Source organism: Protomyctophum bolini (genome assembly GCF_963924005.1).
Source record: "Protomyctophum bolini genome assembly, chromosome: 19".
Classification (NCBI taxonomy): domain Eukaryota; kingdom Metazoa; phylum Chordata; class Actinopteri; order Myctophiformes; family Myctophidae; genus Protomyctophum; species Protomyctophum bolini.
Window position 1 is genome coordinate 21,285,153 of NC_137880.1, and position 23,761 is coordinate 21,308,913.

The 23,761-nt window shown below is 42.2% G+C and overlaps 1 protein-coding gene across 1 annotated transcript in view; it reads left to right on the forward strand.

Annotated features, from left to right (window-relative positions):
- ncoa1 (nuclear receptor coactivator 1) overlaps positions 1 to 23,761 on the forward strand; it is an 88,454-nt gene that overhangs the window by 9,123 nt on the left and 55,570 nt on the right. The window contains exon 2 of the mRNA XM_080791220.1: positions 7,760 to 7,942. The gene's annotated coding sequence lies outside the window, so the exon portion shown is untranslated. The remainder of the gene's footprint in view (positions 1 to 7,759; positions 7,943 to 23,761) is intronic.

The window sequence follows — 23,761 nt, forward strand, 5'->3', positions numbered from 1 at the left end:
GGTGCACTGCTCCTCCTTGTGGATAGGGGGGAGAGCTGTCTTACTGAGACAACATGTAGTCAGAGACAACAGGCTCACTGCTACAATCTAAAATATCCAAAACCACATATTACACACATAAAGACCCCCAGGAAAGTGTTCTAAAGCTTCTAAACGTCATTAACATATATCTTTTTGCAAAAAGGGTGAAGTGTCCCTTTAACAGCAATGGCTGATTGATTACGGTGCAGGTGGTGTGGACAGTAACTTAGATGTTTCCTACAGGTTCTGCTATAGGATGGAATATTCTTGACTTGGATGACACAATGATACATTCATTCACAGAGCTAATGCATGTTAAGGCATGCATGTTAAACCATGAATCAAACCATTAACAAAACAAAACCAGAAAAGGTAGACACTGAAATGTGAATGTCCGGGATTTTTTTCCGGGAACGCCATCAGAATTATTTTCTTTCAACAAAATGACAATCTTGCAGCACTACAAGAAATTGCGTGAAAAAACATGTTAAAACCACTTTGTCAGGATATTAAGCTGTACATTTTGTTGTTTCAACAAACGGGTGTTTTCAACACTTTGACACAGTGGCGATACATTCTAACCATGCTGTTAGTATCTCTGTACCTCACATGACATGCAAAAGAGTTACAGTCCTGGCTGGAATTGACTGGGGTAGAGAAGCCAGTGAAAGGTATGGCTCAACGATTAATCGTATATAGTGAGCATAGTGAGTATACAGTGAATATATAGTGAGTAGTGAGTATAGTGAGTATATAGTGAGCATAGTGATTATATAGTAGGGCTGCAACGATTAATTGATTATCGCATTTGAATCGATTATTCAATTAGTTGTCAACTCATTTAGTAATAGATAATAATAATAATCGAATCGGCAACTAATCACTGGAGTTTTTTGCAGCTGAGTGCACGCTCTCCAAGCTGCTTGTTCTGTTCATTTGTTCTTGTATGTGGACGATTCAGACATCCTGGCCTCAGATCAGGATATGGTAAAGTTGAATGCCACCCTTGTCAATGAATTGAACAACAATAAAACTTGGCTCTCAGACAACAAAATTATCCCTTCGTATGGCCAAAACGATATTTTATTTGGTTCTGAGCCCAGTTTGCACAAACTGGCCTCACCCAGTATTCGTTTCTGAGCTGACGTTTCTGAGCTGAACCACATCAAACACATGCGAGCCAGAGGTCGATTACAAATTAGATGTATCCTATGAACCGTCTCTGAGTTAATTATTTGTTAATATGTAGGTGTGTAGCTGATGCCCGAAGGCCCCCTCGGGGGGATGGGGGTTACATGATTGATTGAACATTTTATTCACACTATGCAGAATGGGTACATTTCAAATGAAAGCACAACTCTATAGCATTGCAGCATTACATTTGTTTACAACAGGGTCCACCATTTTCACTTCATCAGAAGTCACTGCCAAAGTTGTATCATCAAAATTATGTTCCAGAGTTTCAAACAACGGCTTCCTTTTAAAACGGTCCCTGTGTTTTGTGCAATAATAACATGTTGCGGTGCCATGTTTTGGTGAATGGAGATGGAAAGGTGGCGGGTGGCAAGATTTGTAGATAATGTCCAGTTGTCCACTAGACCTTGTAAATCACTAATTTGTCAAATAGGCCAATGTGAATTACTTCACAAATGCAGTTTGGGTATGTATGTCAGTTCTCCATTTCTTTATGTGCTGTTTACCCTCTTCAAATAGCGCAGCATGTTTGCACCTAAGTTCTCCCTTAGGAAGATGATCAGTACTGAATCTGATTGTGGTAACTTCTATTACCACAATCAGTGCTGGGATTCCTTCAAAATAGAAGCTCTGGGGTGCCCGTTTTCATTTAATACGATACATGAACCAAAAATCGTTCCTATTTTGAACGAGAGGCATGTTGAAGTCAGAAATGAAGCGCTTAGTATATCCATCAGATCAAAACCACGGAGAGCGCCCTGGATTAGGAGAGACAAGGCATTATTTCTTTCTGCCGCGCTAAAAGCTAAGTGAGCGGTAAGCTAATATGACTGAAAAGCGAAGGACGGTGGCCGAGTGCCCGACTGAAAAATTAAAAAAAAGAAAAAATTCAGAATATTCTCCACTCGCCTGATATTATTGAGGATGCGCTAGGACGTGTACACACGTCCAATGCATCCCTCGATTGGATTCCCTAGGACGTGTGGCTACGGACGGAAACGGTTAAAGGGTGCCGTGTCATTAGCCAGAAGGTTCATTGTTCCGAAATTACTATCCCTATCTCTAACCCTAACCTAAACCTAACCGCAAGCACGGGAGCAAACCTAAACCTAACCGCAAGCACGGGAGCAGTGCATGTTCGGACTAACGGGACTTCGGATCTATGGGCAGTTCCCGGTTAAAGGGCCACTTCACCCCTTTTGCAACCAGTGCTTATTTTAATGATGTTTAGGACACACTTTCCTGGGGTTGTGTAATGTGTTTTTTTAGATACTTTAGTCATGACGCCTTGTTCATGACCAAAAACCTGTCATGAAAATGTGGTCTCACTTCCTTCCTGGACTACAAAGTCACACCTCTGTGCAACCAGTGCATTATGGGCATTGTAGGAATTCAGCAATCCAGTCAAACACACAGACTACATTATCTTTATGGCCATAGAGATAGGGTGCAAATTTCTAATTGTGCTACTGTTATCTACTACAAATACTATTAACATTGAGTTACTGCAGTTTCTTCCAGTGGTGAATTGTCCCTTTCATACCGTGAGTTTGCACACCGTTTGCATAGTAACCATAATATGCGCAGTCGGCTAAATAAATAACAAATCTGCGTTATCTGTATGTATAGTAATATTCAAATAATCCGCTGAACCCTGGGGGTTCTAATTTATCAGAAATATAGGTCTTTTAGGTTCCCCGGTGTCTCACAACAGATCGCTAATAACACCTGCCAAAGAAGATATAGGTGGACTGGTGTTTGACAGCCAATTCATCTAAAGTGAGAAACTGGTTTGGTAGCAGCAAGCCATAGTGACTTCAGTGAACCAGTCGCAGCACAAAGGGCCCTGCAAGCCTACACTTTTCATGCTAGTTATCCCCTATGGTGTAATTGAATTCTTACAGCAACACCACAGATCAGGTTCTCGCGTATGCAAAGTGATTCCCGGGGCACCTAGAGGATGAATCTCTTGGTCCGGTCACCTATATCCAGGCTTATGTGCTATATACAAACACAGATGCACATTCAGTGAAATAGTTAATGGCCCTCTTGGTGCATACAAATATACTTCCTTTACTGCATGTACCCCCTCCCCTTCAGTGTGGCCTCCTTTTCAGGGTTATTGCATTCAATGCATGGCTATTTCCAGCTTCTAGCCTGTTCCACCACAGGTAAACGGAATGGGAAGAAAATATATTCCTCAGCGTCAGCTGTCTTGTAAGTTGTAGATCACCGATATGTGTGATCATCATCCGCTCCGCATTAATAAACAAGAACAACATGGTTTCACCTGTTGGTGGTTCTGTTCAAAGTTCAGCGAGAAGGGGAAGGGTTGCTCTCCCTGTAGGGAATTCTAATTATAAAGCTATTGAATTGTACACTGCATGAAATAGAAACGTGGTCCGTCCTATTAAGAATCCTCAAACACATGTATGGCGGGTTATGCAGGGAAGCTGTAAACTGCTACTTCTATGCTCACTCAATACCAAACAACGCACACCCACAACAAACGTTCCTGACGTGGTGGAGACCGGGTGGAGTCTGCTAAATATATAACAAATGTATAACAATTCTGCGTTATTCTGTATGTCAAGTAATATTCAAATAATCTGCTGAATTCTGGGTGGTAGCTGACCACTTCGCATATAGCAACAGCGACCGGACTCCTAATTATACTGTCTTGACTCTTGTTTGTGGCTTATTTCATTTAGAAAGGTAAGTGGAAGTGATGAGCACATGGAAATGAGCTAGCGCATGAGCACATGATTTACGTGTGGATTTTAATACCACACATAAATCTTCATTCAGTGAAATCACATCATCACTACCATGTTAATACCCATGAGGATTGTATCTGATGCAAAACTTTACAAAAATTATTAAAATATATTGAGTTAAACAGGAACCACTTTGAGGCATCATGAAATACCTGTCATTTCAAGTATACAGCTAGAAAGGTATGCTCAGCAGAGTGGAAATTTGCTCAGAAGAGTTTAACAGGTGTAATTGGAATGGTGGTCTTAGTGAAGCTATGCAAGGTATCTGGGTTGTAAAGCCAGACACCTCGGAGCGTAGGAGTCGTATACGGTACAAAGGGGTCTGGGTTGTAAGGCCAGACACCTTGGTTTGTATGTGTTGAGGTGATCTTGAGTCTTCAGCAGTCTTCAGTCTTGAATCTTATGTTCTGTATTAGGGAATCGGGATGTTGAAAACATCCGACTCAAAAACGTATGAGTTGATTTTTTTATTTATTTTTTTATTTTGTAATGGCTTATATAAAACGTTATAAACGTTGCTGTTACAAATGTTTTCCAAATGGGAGAGGTATGTGTACATGCAGGCTGTTTGTCACACTGCTGCTGTGCTGCTGTACTGAAGTGCCAACTTTCAGCGCCGCTCATCACACGCATGCCAGCAGCAAAAGGAAAACTACCTGACACATTGGAAAGAAGCAACACAAAAGCAGAGTAAACTAGAATGCTGTCTGGCCCTAAACAGAGAATACGCAGTGGCAGAATACCTGAGCACCGTGACCGACCCAAAACAAAGAAAAATCTTAACTAGGTACAGACTCAGTGAGCACAGTCTTGCGATCGAGAAAGGCCGTCATAGGCAGACCTGTATCCCGAGAGAAGACAGACTATGCACCAGCTGCACACTAAATTAAGTGGAAACCAAGCTACACTTCCTAACCATCTGCCCATTGTACCAAGACATCAGAGACACATACTTCCCACAGATTACAACCACACACAGAGATTTTGAAAACATGACCAATGACAAAAAACTCCCATATCTGCTGAGCGAAGTACAACAATGTGCAAACACAGCAGCAAGATTTGTGAGTTGCTGTGATAGAAGGATATCAAATGCAACACAACCACCCTAAAGACTAATCATTTTGTATATTCCTGCACTATACCTGCATCCAGTGATATTGCGCAGCAACACAAAAATTAAATAATAATAATAATAAAAAATAGGGAAAAATCCATCGACACGTCGATTTGCGTCCTCGATTTATCGATTTGCCAAATATGAGTCGTTTGGTATCCCTATTCTGTATCTTGTGTCTTGCTTGGGTCCTGTAGACTGGGGAGTTGAGATCGTTGGAGATACTGTGGGCGTTGGTTGGTATCTGAGGTTTATTGCGAACGCAGTGAGCACTTACTGTGAGCACTTACTATGAGACCTAGCAGATCATGTCTGTGCGTGTGTCTGTGTGTGTGTGTCCGTGTGTCCCCCCTTTGTGCCCATATATGGAGCTGAGTGATTTGTTTGTGATTAATGCAACACACTCCATATTTGGACGTATAGCTGCTTTGGGGACTCCTTATATGGTTATGGCTAAGTTAAAAACTTAACTTAAAAATAACTTAACTTAAAAAAATTATAACTTAAAAATAAATCTTAAAAAACCCCAAATATGTACGAGCTGCGTTCGCTTCCCGCGTTTGCGCGTCTTACTGGTGATATGCGCAAGTCTAATGTCACGGTGATGTCACCACTGTGTATATACATCTTTGGGGTTTCTACATTAATATGATGTCAGCGCTGGATATCACTGTCCCCATATATGGAGCTCTAAGTGAAAGCCTTCGTAACAATCTGTATAATGTCATTGACATTATGCCTACACAAGTTAGTGAATGCGCATTCCCTCCCCTCCCCGTATCTTAGGTCCTCAGACGGGGCTCCCCTAAAGGTTCCCGAGAAATTCCATCACATAAACAAGGGAGAAAGAGCCTTCTCTGTCCGTGCCCCTAAAATTTGGAACACCCTTCCCAAAACCATCCGACAAGCAGATACCATTGCCTCCTTTAAATCTCTTCTCAAAACGTATTTGTTCAGAAAAGCATTCCCCCCCCTGCCCTGTTGAATGTTTGTTCACTGAACTCTGTCGCTATTTTTTATCTATTATATTGTTGTTGTTTTTATATTGTTTTTGATTTGCTATGTTGCATCTATTTAATTGTGTTCGATTTTCCTGCCTTTTTAGTGAATTTGTTGTACAGCACTTTGTGACTTTGTCCATAAAAGTGCTATATAAATAAAGTTATTATTATTATTATTATTTAACATTAATAGCATTACAGTAACTATGAGAGAAAATCTAAAAAAAATGACCTCCCAACCCGTTGCAAGCTTGTTGATCAGCTATTTTTGGTCAACAGAATCGGTCTTCAAGCGGTTTGAAGATGAGTAGCCTATGTATTATTTTAACAGAATATCTTCGACCAATTAAAATGTACATTGAAAGTTGCCTCTGGCCTTTACGTTTGCATACATTGCAGACAATACATGTGCGATCTTCTTGGCACTTTGTAATAATGGTTCTAGAACGCTGATAAAAAAAGGCGCAGTCATGTCACCCTGACCGACTATAGACTATAATTATGCATAAAATTGTTTGTAATACTTGAAATGTCAGGTGGTTGTGCCGTGATTCTCATCATATACTGTATGTGTGTGTGTGTGTGTGTGTGTGTGTGTGTATATATATTATTTTCCTATAATATGCATTTATATATTTATATAGGCAAACCTGAGAAATGTACATTCATTTGCTATAGGCATAGCTTCAAATGACAACCAAAATGTGAAGAACAATTTTTATTTACAAAACAAACAAATATATTATGGCAGGCAGCTACTGTCATAAAGCTTCACCGATGTCCAGTGTCCACAGTACTGTCCCGTTGCAGATGGAAATCTTCTGGATCTGGTATTAGACGAAAGATGTCCCTAATTGACAAAAGACTTGATTAGAACCGTAGACTATTGTTACTTGGTCTGGCATAATCCAACTAAATATTAATTTCATTAATGTAAACAAACAACTTGTAGGTTATTTAGCTTCCATGTATAGGTCAAGTTTGTTGAATGAATAAATATATAATCCATACACGCATGCTCGCGTGACATGACTATCACAGATATTCCCATTTGATTCTGTGATTCAGTGGTTAATTATATTATCAAACTGATACCCTCGGATCATTCAGGATGCGTGCTGCTCCACCAGGCACCATGTATTCTGGTTTAGCTAGCCAAGAAGCTAGCAACACAGAGCAGCAACACAGTTATAATGCAGCACCGTATGACAGTATAGCCTAGCCTGGCTTGGTCAGCCTCATAGCGTGGATACACTGAAGCTTGAATCCACAATATGAGGCAGCTGGCCAAGCCAGGCTACGTATAGCCTACACAGCAAACTTTACTTACACGTGAAAACACTGCTGGTTATGGAGTCTGGAAGAATTGTGGCCGACTGGCCGTGGTTCCCGCTGGCATCCCAGCAGCTCGTGTCGGTAAACGGACCACCCAGCTGCCTAGTTGAAAGCCTGGTGATGCGGCTAGCTGGCTACTCCATGTCCCACACAGACGGCTAGGAAAGCCTGGGTGAAGCGGCCCTACTCCATGTCCCACAGCAGACAGACAGCTGTCGCCTGGCTCTTCTCTGTGTTCACCAATGGGTCTTCACTAGCAGAAAACTCTTTCAACGGATCACTTCTGCCCTAATGTTCTCTTTCTCCCCCTGTAGTGCGACTGGCCTGCTGCCCTTCCAGCACCAGGGATGGTGCTGCATAACGGGGAGGCCGTGACACCGTAACGCCACCCCCCTCAGCCTCACCTCCACCTCTCCGTCCATCGTCCCACTGTGCCTAGGAGTTGGCCACAACAGCCCCCCGCATGACTCGCCACCTGGACCCCTAGATCCATTTAGGTACAGTATCTGAAAACAAAAAAGCTTGTTTGTGCTTAATCCTGAACTCTAGCACGTCCCCATTTTAAGACGCAGGTGTTTTCGCTGTAAAATTACAGTTTGCATGGCTATTAATTTACCAAAATATGCAGCTATGTAATGGAAGAATGATCAAATATGAAATGTATTAAACTTATACAGAGTACTTACCGGTACTGTTTGTTGGTTTTAATTTTTCCAAACAGTCAAATATTTCCCCCACAATAATGTGGTAAACATCACATAAACATGGCACCGATATCTAGTTCCTGCAGTACCAAAGGCTTTACTGCAAAGCATGAATGTGTTCATGTTGTCTAACAAATTAGTACAGTACTTGGTACAGGTCCTGTTTCACTTGTGAATATGGGTCCAGCTGCAATGGGCTCTTTAACAGACCCGACTGTCCTTCCAACACCCCCCTTATTGATTTCAGAGAGAGCCCATTAGATCCACTGGATGCAGATAATGTCAATGCCATGTTTTGTTTTCTTCATCCAGACCTGTTGTATTTAACAACTTAATGCATAATAACAGTACTTTCTCATCTGATTATATCTCTGATCAAAGTCTAAAATGTAATCCACATTCCGCAATGCAAACAACACAGTCACAGGGGTTGACACTAAGGTCTCAGAGGCACTTGCCCACATGCCCAAAAAGAAAATCATTATAAAATTATAGGTAAATTTCACTGTGTTTCACAAATTAATGTTAAACCAATCGATAATGCTGAGTGGCGACAGTCACTTTGAAAAAACAGAATTGAGTGTAATTGCTAGTTATAAAAAGGTAGCATTGTTCTTCACGATAATAAGGTGGATTGCACTTGCCTGTCGGGCAACCTGAAACCAAACTCACTTGCCGCAACGTTTTATTTACTTGCCATGGGCAGTCGGGCGACCATTCCACATTCTACGGTGTGCGATCGTGGTGAAGATTAATATTCTGTGACTACTTAAAGGTGAGGTAAAAAAGGTAAAAACAAAACGAAAATAGCTGGCATTGAGGGCTATTTTGGTTAAATAAATCTGTCAGTAAATGAATTAAGTGACTCGATCGTGCCATGGTGCATGGAAGGCGGTAGTAGTAAACATGCTGGGCTCTCATTGTCGTGCTGTTGCCATGGGAATGTAGTATCTAGCCATAGTCTGTAGTTACTGATATGATTTTGTCCAACAAAATTTGAAACCTGCACAGAAACCTAAATCAGTTTAACCACATCTACAAGCTCACAAGAGGAGCTCAGATCTTCTAGTGTCAATATAATCTTAAAAGATTAAATCTTGTTTGGGTTCTTGGCACACAATATTTCCAGGTGGGGGCTGCAGCCAAATGCCTATTAATTTGGTGGGCCATGACATGAAAAAGTTTGAAAACCAATGTGATAACACTAGATGGTCAGGTTCCCTCTCCCAAACAAAGTCGCCTCAAATAAGATCTGTGTTTAACACAGGGAATAGCTACTTTACTTTACTAGCTAATTTTGTCCTACAATGTGACAACATGGCGCCACTCTGTTGCAGTTTGGTCTCACTGTGATGAATGCAGCTGCTTAACCCCCAGCACATAACTCTCATGTATGCTTGTTGCATCTATGCATACATACAATAGCAACAATGTCCAGCTGAAGTTTGTGACTTTACTTGAGTTTGTGGCTTGTTATATTGCAGTTTGTTGTGATTCCTTAGTTTTTCTGTCCTTGTACATTGTGTGATAGAAGTAACCCTTTTTGGCCTCAGAGACGAGTACAGATTATCTTATAATAAAGTATTATCTTATAAATATTTGATCACACTATACTTTTCGTAGAGATGTTCCGATAATCGGCCACCATGATTGGCCGATATTCACTCCAAATGACTCGATCGGTGATCTGCAATTGATCTGGAGAAATCATCTTATACCATTTAAGTGGTATAAAGGTCAATAAGATATATAGTCATCATTTTGCATCTTTGTGACAGGCCTAAACATTCTCCCCTTCCTCCCCACACACAGGAACAGTTTTGAAGTGGGTTTTGACATATAATCATTTTGGAAATATTCAAATTTACGCACAAGATCGGTATCGGTATCGGCCGATCATGAGATAAACAATCGGTGATCGGGATCGGTCCCAAAAAACCTGATTGGCGCATCCCTACTTTTGCGCCTCCCCAACCACGCTCAAAACGCTCAATGAATTAGACTTTTGTTCAATTGAGAGGCAGTGCAGGATACACTAACTTGTAGCTGAATACGTGAAACTCCAGTCTTCACTATCTCAAACCTAATGGCTTTTCAATCTAACTTCTAAGAGGGCCAATTAGTTCAGGCCGAGATGAAAATGAATGTGGCGGATGGAGGGGTATGTGTTTTCTGCAGGATGGAGGGGTATGTGTTTTCTGCAGTGTTGGGCATCGTTACTTTATAAAGTAACGTTACTGGATTACTGCCCATAAAAAGAATCCCTTACCGTTACAGATTACTTTCTGAGAAAAGTAACAAGTTAGATTATTTTCCGTTATTTTCCGTTACCAGACAATTAAAACCCATTTTTTTATGCTTGCGCAAATTGGTTACATTGTATTAGCCCTACTGCCTACCGTCAATGCGCCGCATTATCACGGCCCGGTTAAAAACGAGAATGATACACACCATGAACTGACCATAGACAATATCCCCTTTACAGCTCTCTTTATTAACAAATATAAATCGCCACAATCGCCAGCCTATACACGTAGGACTGGACAGAAAGAGCTAGTGCAGAGAGGACAGACAATACCATACTAGGCTGTTGCGCTGCGCTCTGATGCCCTCTCCACGCCGCGCACTGTGGCCCATGAACAACAATAACAACTCCACGTGGACCCACGACGACCCACGTATGAATTAGATAGTTTATAAGAAATGGCACGCCGGCCATCCTTGCAGGCAGTGACAGTAACACAATGAGAATCCTGTAGGCTGTAAGCTGTTCATTTTGGGGGGCTTCAACAACAGCCTGTTGATGATGAATGATACTATGAAACTTAACAATTCATTTACTAGTACTCACCTAATGACGCCGCCACGGAGGATATACCATGTTTAACGTAATTCCAAAGTTTTTAGCCTACATTGTTTAAGTCATAGACGCATGCGGTTTTTATGAACTTTGGCTAAAAGCATGTTTTTATTATTCCACCACCCGGCACCACTACCACTGTCATGGTAGCTGGCTACAAGTTACAACCGAAAAAACTTCCTCTTCCTCTTCAAAATAAAATCTGCTTGTAACAATACTTTTATTTCTTAAGTGAACTACAGGATGTAGTAGACGCAGGATGTATAGTACATGGTATAGTGGGCTTGGAAGGATAAATCACACAGAAGGCAGGAGAAATAAACTCTGCAGACATTCAGGGCTTTATATTTTCAAATCTTGCCAACAGAATGAACAGGGAAACATTATAGTAACGGGATTACTTTGTTGGAAATGGAACTATGGAACTAACTACTAAATTGCAAAACTAACAAGTTACTTTATTCCGTTACCAATAAAAGTAGTCCCTTACATAACGCCGTTATTAATAGCGCCATTACACCCAACACTGGTTTTCTGATTCTATGTTGCAGTCTAGCCCTGTGGAGAGGAAGGAGTGACTGATACCTGGCTTACACTGTGGCTAGAATATCTCTCTCTCTCTCTTTCTGATGCTGCATTCACACTAGCAGATACAAAGCTACACAGCATGTTTGTATCTGAAGTTGAACCAACTTTATATATTTCTCTCTGAAGTTGAACACAACTCAACGTTGCTGTAGCTTTTGTAGCAGCTTCAATGCTGAATGTATCTTTGTCTTTATGTCGCTCGTGCCCCTTGATTGGTAGCCTGTATCTTTGTGTCTTCATGTCGCTGGTGTCCGTTAAATGGGTAGCCTGTATCTTTGTATCTGCCAGTGTGAACGAACGCAGCATCACACTGCTTGTTGCTTTGTGTGCATGTGTTCACGGCTCTCTCCTTTTTCCTATGGCCATTCTTTTAGTTCTTTAGATGTTGACTTCTCTTTTGAAGTCCTACACACATGCCACTGCTATTTTTGTCAAGCAACACCATCCACACATGCAGATTATACTGAAGGACATAGTGATTACCGTATACGTATACTGTCACACTTTAGTCATGGTATGTTTCAGTTAAATTGGAAATAAAGTGGCTATCTACGTGCCTGTCTGCACGAGGGCTGAAACCTTGCCACCTAGGACATCTCTGAGTCTTTCAACTTGGCTGATGATCACAGCCTTTCACTGCAGGTGTGTGCGATCTCACACTTGCACATACACAAGCTTATGCACTCACGCACACACAGTAACACATGGATGGTGCCTCAACTCTTTTGCAACCAGATCTTATTTTAATGATGTTTAGGACACAAACACTTTCCTGGGGGTTTTATGTGTAATATGTGTTTTATTCATGACACCATGTTCATGACCAACAATGTGGTCTCACTTCCTTCCTAGACTACATGTTGACTCAGTAAGACAGCCCACATGGGGTGTCTCCCAACCACACGCATTATGGTCATTGTAGGAATTCAACAATCCAGTCAAACCCTAGTCAAACACAGACTTCATTATTTTTCTGGCAATGGAGTGCAAATTTCTAATTGTGCTACTGTTATCTACTACAAAAACTAATAACATTGAGTGATTGCAGTTTCTTCCAGTGGTGAAATGGCCCTTTAAGGTTGAGCAAATAATGAATATTCATTATATAGAATCATCAGCCTGAGGGATACTGAGTAGGATTTTGAAAAATTGTAACATTCAGTACTTTGAATGTTTCCGGCATATATATCCGACAATATGTTGGGTGAATTGTCGGTGCATGTATTGTCAGTGAGCAGTGACCTTCTATATTCTTTCTTCTACTGTATTTTTGTCTCAGTAATGGTGAGAGGGACTGAGGACAAGCTACTTCAGGTCCTTGAGAAAATTACTGAACCCATAATTGCTCCAGATGAGCAGAGTGATGCCTTTTATAGTTGCCTTTGCCTTTGGTGTGTGAATGTGAACACACATTAATGTGTGACAGTGAGCCATGTTGGTTGTCAGAAACACCAGGAAAGGCGATATAGGTACTATAAATGCAGTCCATTTAGGTAGAGATCTCAACTACCCAGGGCACAGAGTTAAAAATATATATTGACTTTCTTTTTGTTAGTCCAAAGCTTGACAGAGGCCATAATAATACATTTTATTGTATTATACAAGTGCTACAAAGCAGAAATATTTAAAAGGAAAAACCCTGCGCATGCAGGTTAATTTTCGTCTTTTAAGATAGATTTATAAAGTAACTATTTTGGTTGGAGATATACTGAAGCTGTACTGCGGCGTTCCCAACTCTCGCGGGGACATCTTGCGATGTTTTGTTTGTAAACTAGTCGCCACGCTGTTTGAGATGCACCCAGCTGCAGCCTCGTAGACGAGCAGTCCCAGACACAGACACTTCTCTTAAAGTGTATTCTAAAGTGTCCTCAAATACGACCATGTTTTTAGTGACAAGCGGACAACATCAAATACGTTTGTTTACATCCCTGTAGTGGCTCAACGGCATTCCAATAATACACTTCAGGAGAGATTTGGACCAATCAGATTGTTTTTACTCAACACGAACAGAAGTGATTCGGTCTGCTTAGGCATTTTGGAGAAGGGTAGTGAGTCACACTTTTTGATGATTTTTTTCTATAATAGTTTTATCTTAGAGCGTAATATTAATCTTGCCAGTGGACAGGCTGGCCACACAACGACCACCAAGTGTCACGGGATATGATGACACATACAATATTGTTGCGCTATGTCACGTCCCTGTTGCCATAGCAGTGCCTGTAGCTCAGGGTCAGACCCTCCTCTCAGTAAACATCCTGGATGAGGGAGTGGGGCTGTCAAGACTGTCAGTAAAATAGAGATTTCAAACCCTACTCAACTCAACCATTCCTCCCAGAGGCTATAGGGGAGGTACCTTCTGCAAGTCTTCTCTCTGCATGCAAATAGCTGCACTGATAGGTCATTGTGGACAGTATGCCACAGCTGGCTGGAATGGATAGGAATATTTCCAGCAGATAGTAAGACGTTGATTTTAGAGGTCTATCTCAACACAAGTTGCTGCAATAATATGAACTGACCTCCTAATGTCTACTCTGCACTCAGATTTGAATGCATGCTGTAGTAGGCGCCCCATGTTCTTGGTTGTAAAAGCTATTGTTTTTGCCAGTAAGGTGTAGACAGCCAGCCCCAGAAGAGCATTGTTTTTTGTGGAGATTTCAAATTATTGCCAAAATAATTTATAATATCATCCGTCATATGCTGGGAACAATTCAACCTTGCCAACTTGCATATCCCATGATTTGCAGAAAAAAGATTTTGATGCAGTTTTGGATTGTGGTGATGTCATTCATAGTAATGCTGCCCCACCAATCTTTTACCCATTTTGTTACTGGTACTCATTAACCACCTCCACTACGCGTCGGTGGTTAATTCTTTCAGCGCCATTGTAGGTCAATTGAAGCCTATTTTTTTTTATACAACGCTTACCGCCATTGCCGTTGATTAATGGTAATTGCGCTTTTATAGTGCATTCGATCGAGCCATAATGCTACTTACGTTAGCCGGTTAGCTTGCTATGTTGTTAGCACAGCACTGGATTGCCCATCTTAGATCGTCGTCGCCATAATAATCCATTCTATCCGTTTCTTTCAATCGCCTGTATCTCCTATTCCTTGTCCCAGATGGCATTTGGTCAAAACAACGTTTCTTTGACGGCACAGAGCCGACGATGTGGAGCTCTCCAGTGGCCCGGTTTGGATTCATATTGTAAACAAGGCCTGTCCAGGCTCCGTTCAGCTTCCTAGGTTAATACTACTTCCGGTAGACTGGAAATGTGGCTTTTCAAAATAAGAGCTCGACTGGAAAAAATGCTGGCGTGAATTAGATCCTAATTTTTCAAAGTGTTAATCAGCCATACATTATCCCTTACATATTACATTGCTGCTAAATTGGACACACAGCACTTAGATAACAGATACCACATGTTCAGCCTGAACTTGGAAAGTCTGCTTTCTGTTCAGATGCTCCAGCTTCCTGGAATACCGGTAATCTTCGGTAAAAAATAAACAACCCAATAATCCTATGGACTATTTAATAACTTGGATCACAAATCTTTCTGCCTCAGCCTTTACTGTTCATGTTTTTATTTTGTTATTTCAATGTCTTATAACAGTGCAAATCGGGGTAAAACCTGAATGTTATTTTTGGGAAATACATACAGATTTAAATTTCCGGTCTAGAGATTACCTGTGGAAACGGACTGTGTCCATGCCCCTGTGTGTCAAAATTACCAGACACTGTCGTAGTAGGCGGGCAATGTTTTGTTTACATTTGTAATCCAGGATTCTGAGCTTGTACGACACAAGGTTACCATGAATGCAGAAGCTTATCTTCTACAAAGACAATCAGACCCGTCTGAAGTGAGTGGCGCAAACAAACTCAGCTTCCCATCATGCACCTGTGCACTGTAGTGTGAAGCTCAACAGCACCACTTTGTCACCTGTTGGTACCCTAAACATGTATGTATGCATGTATGCATGCATGCACCTGCAAAAAGTAAACATACTGTAAGTAGATACTTATGATTTTCCCTCAGTGTTGGTGGCTGGGTGGGTAGGTATATATACTGTATCTACACACATGTATACAGGAATTATAGGGAGCACCGTGGCACAGTCTGTAGTGCTGTGGTCTGGGGTCCATCTATGCTTTCTATGGCATAGGCAGCTCCCGGCAGGATCCGCCGGGAAAATCTAGACGCAGCTGCGCGACATGAGACTAATTAGAGCGACAGAGAAAGAGTGTGTGTGTGTGTGTGTGTGTGTGTGTGTGTGTGTGTGTGCAAATCAATTTAACAAAGGCAGACGATCAGAAATAAGTGGACTCGGTCCCAGACTTATTTTTTCTCCCTGGAAATAAAAACTAGTCTAGTAGTGCCTCACAGCTAGAAGGTCCTGGGTTCGATTCCTGCTGGGGGACGCTGTGGGCGCTGGGGCGTGTTCCCTCGGTAGATGTTGGTGAAAGGGCCTTTCTGTGTGGAGTTTGAATGTTCTCACCGTGTCCCCTAGGGTAGGTACCCTCACAAAAAACATGCAGTAATCCTGGTCTCTAAACTACCTCCCCCTGGCCAGCCTGATGGAGGGGAAAGGATCTGTGTTCCTTCCAAGCGGTCAGGTGAAAAGAAGCAGCTTGGACTCCTCATGCATAGAAGGAAGCATGAGGTCAGTCCGCTGCCCCCCCCCCCCCCCCCCCCCCAGGTTGGCAGAGGAAGTGTAGCCTGTAGCGCCCATGTAGCGCTCTCTAGATTATATATAGCTCTATGGTGGGGTGAATCCGTCGGGACACGAGGACGCTGCAGGCTAAACAGTTTATACAAGAGAGACGCGTTAGTGGTGCCCTCTGTGGGCAGAAGTGAAAGCGGCTTTGGAGGTGTGCTCTATAGAGACCCCGGCATCAACATGCTATTTCAATTTGGGTATGATTGGTTCAACATGATATATGGAGTTGTTTTTTGTGTATGAAATAGGCCCTGCTGGCAGTTCAAACCAAGCATCAGAATAGGGAAGAAAGGTGATTCACTTTATGTGACATGGTTTTTGGTGCCAAACGGGCTGGTCTGAGTATTTCAGAAAGTGCTGATCTACTGTGGATTTTTACGTACAACCAACTCTAGGGTATACAGTGAATGGTCTGAAAATAGTCAGTTCTGTGAGACCTTGTTGGTGCCAGAGGTTAGAAGAGAATGGCCAGACTAGTTCGAGCTGATAGAAAGGAACAGTAACTCAAATAACCACAGTTGTTACAAACTTACAAGGTATGCAGAACACTTCTAGCCTTGAGGCAGACTGGCTACACCGGGTGTCATTCCTTTAAGCTAAGAACATTACAATTCGAACAGGTTCACTAAAATTGGACAATTGGGGATTGGGAAATATTTCCTGGTTCGATGAGTCTTAATTTATGCTGTGACATTCGGATGGCAGGGTCAGAATTTGGATCCATCCTGCTTTTTGTCAACATTTCAAGCGGTGTAATGGTGTGGGCTGTGGGGGATATTGTTCTGGCACAATTTAGGCCTGTACCAATTGAGCATCTTGAGAGAAAGAGATAGATATATAATGTGTATATATATAGTCATATACTCTATATAAAATGATATACATTTTATTTTATTTTGTTATGTTGTGTAAAGCGTAAGTACCAAGAAAAGCGCTATATAAATTGGATGTATTTTTTATTTGATTATTATGGATATAGACACACACACACAATCGGTGTTAATTTATCCCAAATTGTAAGCATCGGTTACATGTGTACATTCAGATTGTTTTGTGTGGTGTCCGTTCGTTGGTGGGCCAAGAAGGGGAATAGGTACAGCAGTGTGGTAGGAGTATGTCAGCCCCCCCCCCCACAGTTCCTGTGTGGTATTGTGTTGCAGTATAGGACTGTTAGAGGGGACCTGTATATGTTCTCTGACAGTGTCCTATATTTTCAGAGGGGCGGGCCTTAGCAACAGTGACTGAGCAGCTTCTCTTGGGGCATACCAACTCTGTTAGCAGAAGAGGGGTGGTCTCTTTCTCTGTGTGTGTGTGTGTGTGTGTCTGTGTCTGTAGAGCATGTTTGCTTTGCGGTGGCCAGCTCTGTTTTTCTCTGCTATTGTCAACTGCTATCACGTTTTCTCTCACACACACTTCCCATCTCTCCTTCTCTCACCTGCTTCTTTACCTTCTCAGATGACTTTTCCTGTCAACCCCTCCCCCCGCCCACCCCCCACACACACTCTTTCCTTCCATTTTCTCTTGGTGTGCCTCCATCAGTAATCGTACCCCCCACCACCACCCTACATCTTTGTGCCTTGTGGTGCGTCCCCCCTCCCATACGTTGCCTCTGCCTCTCTGCTCGGTGTGCATGAGGCGATTAGGGGAGCTTGCAGAATGACAGCAGGGAGAGTGGAGACGAGCAAGAATGAGCCTTGAGTAAAGGATATATAGGAGACGAGGGGAAGGGAGCCAAGCGGCAGTGTGACAGACGGAGACATTGGGAAGAGACAGTAGGTCTGAGTGGCTCACGATGAACCGTTTGTCACATCGTCATTCCGCATTACCCACAAGCCTCCTCCTTCATTCTGGGGGACCGGCCATGCCGCGATATCGCTCCTCCTGCTCCCGGGAACACACCGTAAGACTGCGCTGACAGCTCGCTTGGTGCCTTCACCTTACGTCACACACGCGCATGCACGCGCGCTCTCTCACATTCTCTCTCTCACACACCCACACACACACACACACACACCCACACACACACACACACACACACACACAGTCACACACACAGACACACACACACACACACAGTCACACACACAGACAGACACACACACACGTCATCAGCACTGTGAAGCTGATCTGGTCTACAGGTGCGTTGCTGGGAACGTCTTCTAGTCTTGTGACCTTTTGTTTACGCTTTGACAGGCGTGTGTGTCTATGATTCTGGCTGTGTGCTTGACTGTGTTGACTGTTTTTAGTGTTGTGTGAGTAGTAGGCAGCGGCTGAGGCCCTCTGGCTATGTTTTAATGTGTGTGAGTGCTTTGCTGTAGTGTAGTTACTGTACTAGTGGCCTGCTGTTGTAAATGTGTGCTCTCTTGTGTTTAGATTTTCTCAGCCAGGCCACTGCTCTGCTCCAAGCATGCAAGGGAAAGGATTTGCATGCTTTGCTTTGCATTTTTGACTTTGTCAATTTCCATACTTGGGTATATGTTTATATTTGCACGTGCATGTGTGCGAGAGTGACAAAGAAGTAAATAAAAGAGAACATGCACATGAATGTCAGTAGCAGTACTACATTGCATGGAACGGAAGTTGACTTAACTTGATCATCTACTTCTGGTGGGTTTGAGGATTCATTATAACACCACAGCAATTTTTTGGAAATGACAATTTATTTTAACCTGCCGGAGTTGTCAGTGGAAATGACATGTCTTACCTGCTATCACCAAACTCTTGTGAACACCTTTGGTACGGTACATCTCATAAACTTATCCATGTGGCTCCATTTGTGATTTAGCATGCATGAAAGTGTGCACACAATTGTACCACAATGGCCCATGTGTCTATACCAAGTTACCGTTCTCCCTGTTCATTCACCTCTTTTTTTCCGTCTCTTTCCCAGCACCCTTTAGCCACTATGTTCATGTTCAGTTTGTGCTCAGCTTCACCGGGCCTGCCAACCATGTGGTCTGTCTTCCAGGCATGTGACATGGACCACATTCTTGTCATATAAATCACTGCCTTATTTCCTATGACCAGACCATATGACCACGGAGCAGACTTTACGTTAGTACTTTATGGCAATCGTGTGTGTGTGTGTGTGTGTGTGTGCGCGTTCACATATTCATTATCTCTTACAACTCATCGCGCAAATATTTTTGTGATCTAACATGGACTCGATGACATTTTATTTGACACAGGTTGATTTGCCATCGGCCTGGCAGTTGGCTCAAGTCAGAAGTCTTTGTAAACAGCGAAATGACGGGCCTACAGTGCACATTTGTAATATTTGATGTGGCTCTGACGAGATGCTTTGTTCTTAACTTGGTTTGACAGCTCCCTGCAGTAGAAGGTGTGTTCATGGAGCTTGAGGTACAGCTATGCAGTTTGCTGAATAGGCACCATCAGAACTAATGCACGCCGTACTGTTAAATACAGTGACTGAATGGGCACCATCAGACTAATGCACGCCCAACTGTTAAATACAGTGACTGAATGGGCACCATCAGAACTAATGCACGCCAAACTGTTAAACAGTGACTGAATGGGCACCATCAGAACTAATGCACTCCAAACTGTTAAATACAGTGACTGAATGGGCACCATCAGAACTAATGCAATGAAAAATAGAGCCCTTGATGCCTGGTAAAGAATTAGATGATCTCAAAATTGGTCTGTAAAAATAATGTTGTGCTGTGTTTACTTACTCGCATTTTGTATCAAGGGTTTGGGAAATATGTGTTGATTAATTCAACGGCACCATATGCCATTGAGAATGAAAACTGATAGATGAAGTTTCTCTGTGCTTTTATGAAGACAGTCCCAATGTCAAGTTTAGCCTTGTTCACTTAAGGCACACAGAACTTTAAGTCCACAGAGATATACCATGGCCAAAACACAGTATGTGAAATGTGTCTCCTTCCTACAATATTATGACCGGCAATATTCTACTCAAAACGGGTGACGGCTAATCAAGGTTTTGACGCGACTTTTTTCTAAAGGCCCTTCCTCACTGGACAATCAAACACTTGGCCTTTGTCTTTAAAGGAGCATTCAGTGATTTGGAAGAAAGAAAAGCGCTCCACCCCGGTATCAAGATGTGCACATGCACACGTTCTAAAGTGGGGGAAGTACAACAGACGTGCACCAAGGCCCGCCCCACTCGATCATGATTGGAGGAAGGTCCCTCTCATCCTGATTGGATGAAGGCTTTGCCACCCAAAGCCCAAACCGAAACTAGGGTTTTTTGACCCCAGGGGCTCACTGGGGACAGGGAGGAACTCCTTACGGTATATGGTCAGCACACTTTGTAGTAGGGAGGATTATCCAAAAATCACTGAATATACCTTTAACCTATTTTGGGCGGGAACCCCTTTTAGTATTAGCATTATGTTATGCTTTAGCTATTGAAAAATAGCAGATCAGTGGCGCCGCTACGAGCTTGTAGGTCTGATATTTTTGAAAAATCGAAGAACGACTGACATACATAGCTTTTTCAGAGAACTGTCAAGGATGTAGAAGACATTTGTAGAATCTGATATCAGGTCAGAATGGGTTAATGTGAAAGGTTAAAATTGCCATTCATTCTCAGGAAAGATTACTCTAAATTGTCTGAAATATGTGCATGTATATTGTCTCCAGGCAGCTCTGATTGGCATTGATGGAAACAGGACACACAGGTAGACTAATTTCCCCCTCTTTTCTGGCATGATGCTATGCTATGAAAGATCTCCCCTGCTCTGCTGATGTGAGGGAAGAGGACATAAAGAGTAATGGTGGTTGTAGCTCCTGTTGTGAGTTTGGAGACCTATGGTGCATTTGTGGTGTTGAACCAGAGGAAATAAAGAACATAGAGACATACTGGCAATGGGAAAGTATCAATCACCAGTTATTTATACAGTATATAAGGCGAATATACTTGGTAATTGTTGTAGAAAAAAGGTTATAAGTGAGCTCTTATCATGTGTCCCAGGATGCCGGGAGTTATGTTATGGCGATGGTAGATCGCAGAGCTAACCATAACAGTAGCCTCAGGAACTGGCCTGGCAACAGCTGCTTGCTTCTCTATTCCTTTAAAAGCAGACTACAGGCCGTGGAAGCCTGATAGAGAGTCAATACACGTTGTAGAGAAAAAATATTTTGTAAATCACATTGTGAAACTTTGTTTTTGTCTACATTCATAACAAGTTAGAGAAAAGGGTTTGGACACCGACATGAACTGAGACCAAATCTCCCACGCTTGTTATTTATGACATTCAAAGACCAGGAGAGAGGAGACTCAAGGCTATTACCATGCTTTTGCATTCACACGTTAAAAAGTATTCAAGCTTACCAGGGTCACACATCACTGAATGTAAGTGCATATTATATTATAATATTTTATTTTTATTTAGTTGATTGGCTATGTTTTTAAACATTCACTCATACAGAGATTCAGTGCAGATGTCTACGGGTGCATGCCTGAAAGGCTGAAACCCTATTGTTTGTTTTTGGATGGTCTTTCTCCTGCTGCGGTTCTGCAAATTCATGTGAGAGAGACATGAAAATGTCATCAATGATTGGAAATTGCAGACCAAATCCAAATCCATCATCTTCACTCTACAAATTTGCCTCAATTCTGTCTGACTCGATTTTCTGCCATTTAGATGACATAAAGCTTTGTTATCTTAGATATTAACGATTGAACTTCATACTGGCGTGGCTCAGCACAAATGGATCACAAAACAAAGGATAGCTAAATCCAAAATGTTCACACCTGCCCACTCATACTGTGAGACTGCTGCAGAGAAGCAGCCGAGCAGGTAATACTCAGGTATGAACTGGACTCTAATGGAAAATGTAAACCTTCGAGTGAATTATATTTTAACACTTACAGCGCTTTAGTTTACGATCGTCAAAATAACTTCACTGCAGGAGTTTTTCACTAACCTTTGTAGAATCACCCCGTTGTGTAACTCCCATTTCATGAAAATCTGCTTTAACCCATTTTGGGGCGGGAACCCCTTTTGATGTTAGCATCATGTCATGCTTTAGCTATTGAAAAATAGAAGATCTACAAGCTCATAGCACGCCACCGAGTGGCGCGCTACGAGCTTATAGGTCTGCTATTTTTGAAAAATCGAAGAACGACTGACTAGAAACGTAGCTTTTTCAGAAAACTGTCAGGATGTAGAAGACATTTTTAGAATCTGATCTCAGGTCAGAATGGGTTAAAATAGTGCCATTGTTTGTCATAGAATCGAAAAAATATTCCACCACCGCAAGCAACAGCTGTGACGTTTGTGACCGCCCCTTAGAAATTAATCTTCCACGCTGATGTTCCAGACCAATACCTACACAGTGACATTAGTCTGGCCACACCTGGCAGCCTGCACTGCAGCAACTTCTAATCTGTGAGCACGCTTCTCTCATGGGAGTGTTTAGTAGACTGTTGACTTCCTACAGCACATGGATGTACTCATCATGATCAAAGCTATGTGGAAATGAATGGTGGTCATTATTTGAGCGTGTACTGTACAGAGGAATCTGATATCCTAAAATGACATTGTACTGCTCGGACAATGTTCGGCCTGCTCAGACAATTGATGCGATGATCCCCTCACTTCAGTGGATTTTGCTTCTGAAAAAGCAAAAATTATGACGAAGAATAGTATGGTCATTGTATGAGTGAAACCCAGTTAAAATCTCCATATGGTCTGTGCCATCCCTTTCAAGCAGGGAAACTGCAAAAAATACTAGTATCCAGAAAATGGGAAAAGTTGGCAGAATCACAGTGGGCAAAAAATTGGCATATCATATATATGTGATATGTGTACCAGTAAGACGCCTAATATTGATGACATGACAGGGATCTCCATCCCTGATGATGTCACGTGACGTCACGTGCTCTCTCACCTGGGGTGACCAACCAAAACGACACACTGACGGGAAATGCACGATTCCATAGTTAACTGCGACCTTCGGTCGCAATAATCCCTATCACTGGTGACCCTTACTGTTAGTCTTAGGGATCGTGTAGACTGTAGAGTAGACAACCACTTGGCACTTGGCATCGAACCCCAGTCTTCACAGTGGTGTGCTGGAACCTTAGTTGGCCAATCAATTTGATTAGCCAGTATCCGCCTACATCCATGCGCCCCCATACATTTCCTCACCACTGATACTCTTGGCTCATGTAGGAAGACCAGGGGTGCAGTCAGACAGATATTTTGTGAAGCTACTAAGGAAATCGGGATTTCCTAAAAGTTCATATGGCCTGTTGTGGCGCTGTCATTGGGCCCAAAAAAACCCCATAGCCCCATAGAAGTCCATGTATTTGGGCCCAATTTCACCTAGACTGCATTACCTTAATAAACATGGTCATGAATACTTTCTGCTTCCAGTCATTAGTTTAAAGTCTCATTTCTAATGTCATAATATTCTTTTTGGAAAATTATGGTCCCATTTATTTAAAAAAATGAC